The sequence below is a fragment of the Octopus sinensis genome, unplaced genomic scaffold (assembly GCF_006345805.1).
Source record: "Octopus sinensis unplaced genomic scaffold, ASM634580v1 Contig04137, whole genome shotgun sequence".
Classification (NCBI taxonomy): Eukaryota; Metazoa; Mollusca; class Cephalopoda; order Octopoda; family Octopodidae; genus Octopus; species Octopus sinensis.
This window is the reverse complement of record NW_021827179.1, coordinates 5555-8424: the sequence shown is the minus strand read 5'-3', so window position 1 is coordinate 8424 and position 2870 is coordinate 5555. Positions and strand designations below refer to the sequence as shown.

The 2870-nt window shown below is 34.5% G+C and overlaps 1 pseudogene; it reads right to left on the bottom strand.

The window, feature by feature from the left end:
- Positions 1-1283: 1283 nt before the first annotated feature.
- Positions 1284-1403, bottom strand: LOC115227512 (annotated as a pseudogene).
- Positions 1404-2870: the final 1467 nt, after the last annotated feature.

Here is a 2870-nt window from a genome sequence, read left to right as displayed (position 1 = left end):
AAAAGCAAAAGATTAAGACAGTTCTCTGAGCGTATTAACACAAAAATTAACCTAAAGTTAAACTACTTTGAAAAAGGGATTATCAAGCAATATCTGTCAAGAATTAACACCAAACACATCAATTTACAACACAGACATAATTAGTTTTCAATTAGTAAAAATTAGTGTTACCGTATTTAATGCTACCAGCGTTGATATTATGCGATGAAGCGAAAATAAATATTAGGCATTTGTTAATATTTTTTCAGTGAATTCGATAAACACGAGTAATGAGATCGGATAAGTTTCTTTTTCATCGGGGTCTCCTAAATGAAGTATAACCTTCACTGATATCATGTAAGCAGTGTTTGGGGAGTTACAAATTAAATTTACAGAAATCGGAACTGGTTGCATCGGAATGGCTTAAATTATTTAACTTATTGAATAATTTATTTCATGAATATTTATTTCTGATAGATATGTAAATTCAAATGCAAAAATCCCCACCTGCATTTGTTAGAATTTCTATCATTTGTTCACTCTTCATATTAATCTTAAAACTCATTCACTATCTCATTCACTATTTTATCCCTTTGTAAATTTCTTCGTTTCTGACTTACAATTTCTTTTTATCTTCTATCTTATTCTCGCTTTCTCTCTCTTACTATCCCTCACTTTTTCCTCCTGTGTCTCGCTATGTCTGTCTCTTTGTCCCTCTCACTCTCTCTCTCTCTCTCTTTCATTCTTTCTCACAATCTCTCCCGTGTTGACCAATTGTCCGTCTATTACAGCCTTCTTTCCTTTTGTGTTATTTTACACACACACACACACACACACACACAAACAAACACACACACACACACGTATACTCTTTTACTTGTTTCAGTAATTTGACTTCGGCCATGCTGATCATCGCCTTTAGTCGAGCAAATTGACCCCAGGACTTATTTTTTGTAAGCCTAGTACTTACTCTATCGGTCCCTTTTGCCGAACGGCTAGGTTACGGGGACGTAAACTCACCACCATCGGTTGTCAAGCGATGTTATGGGGACAAACACAGACACACAAACATATACGCACACACACACACATATATATATATATATATATATATATTATACATAAATACGACGGGCTTCTTTCAGTTTCCGTCTACCAAATCCACTCACAAGGCCTTCGTCGGCCCAAAGTTATAGTAGAAGACACTTGCCCAAGGTGCCACGTAGTAGGAATGAACCCGGAACCATGTGGTTGGTAAGCAAGCTGCTTACCACACAGCCACTCCTGCGCCTAAAAATGTGTGACGCTTACAGTACCTAGGTTTCCCAACCGGTCACCTATCTAAATTACTCACTAGGCTCGACGTTGCTTAACTTTGGTGATCGGACGAGAACCGGTGCTTTCAACATGATATGGCCGTATGTATAATTGCACATAATTATATACATATGTATATGTCTGTGTGTTTGTGGCTGTGTGTTTGAGTGTGTGGGTATGTGTATGTGTGCATATGCTCTAAACTTTCTTGGGAATATCACAAAAGTTCTTCTCAATAACGTGGTACTACATTCTGCACAAGAATTGTAGTCTTTAAAACACCATTAAAATAGCTTTTGGTAAATGTTTAAAGAACTGCTTCCAAATATTGCGGCGTAGAAAATCGGATTATTTATTTTGTAGCATACAGCAGTTCCGTCGAGTATCTCAATTCTTTGTCGTTGACTGGTGTAGCAAGGAATACGGTGATTCAAGAGTTCGGTTCGGGGGAGGGAGGAAGCGGCGGCGCATTTAATATGACGCCTGAATAGATTTATGTTTAACGAAACATTGTTTCCATACACTTTTGATTTCCGGTGAAACTAATTGAATATAGCCAATAATACGACGAATAGTAAAAGTAAAATTATATATATATATATAAATATATATATATATATGTATATGTGTGTGTGTGTGTGTGTGTGTGTGTGTATACACACATATGTGCGTGTGTCTGTGATTGTCTCTCAGTCTGTCTGTTTGTCTCCTTGTCTCTCTGACATTTCTCTTATTTCTTTCAGACAGTAATACATAAGAATGAAAGTAAAGTAGTGAACAATGGAATTTATATAACTATGTAAAAAAGTATTTGTAAATACGTGTATCCTTCCTATCACTTGTATATATGTATATAAGTATATATATATATATATATATATATATATTATATATATATATATATGTGTGGTGTGTGTGTGTGTGTGGTGTGTGTGTGGTGTGTGTGTGTGTGTGGTGTGTAGTTCTCAGATTAGATCAGATATTCTCCGTATAGAATACACTTAGTAGTGCTCAATAGATATAAACTTGATGAGGTCAGTATAAAAATTAATTTAAGCATTAAGCAAGGTAGACGTGTCAATATGTAGCATATATAATTATATATTGTACATTGATCTAACTTGCTACTGTATACATTTATTTCTACACACAGACACACAGACACACACACACACACATATATATATATATATACACATATACATATATATATATATATATATATATATATGTATGTATATATGTGCGTGTGTCCGTGTGTGTACTGTGTGTATTTATATATGTATATATTGTATATATCTATGTATCTATCCGTATATAAATATACATACATATATGTGTGTGTGTGTTTGTGTGAAGAGAGACGAAGAGACAGAAAGTGTATGAGTGAAAAAACAAGGGATAGGGCGATAGATTTATACACACCCAGCCTGATAGATAAAGATATTTAGTAGTTGAGTATGCATGTACAGCCTTATCTATAAGTGCTTAAATCTATACATGAATATCTGTGTCCATATATACATTCATTTATGTAGGTATGTATTATTTTCTCGATATTCAACATATCTCCC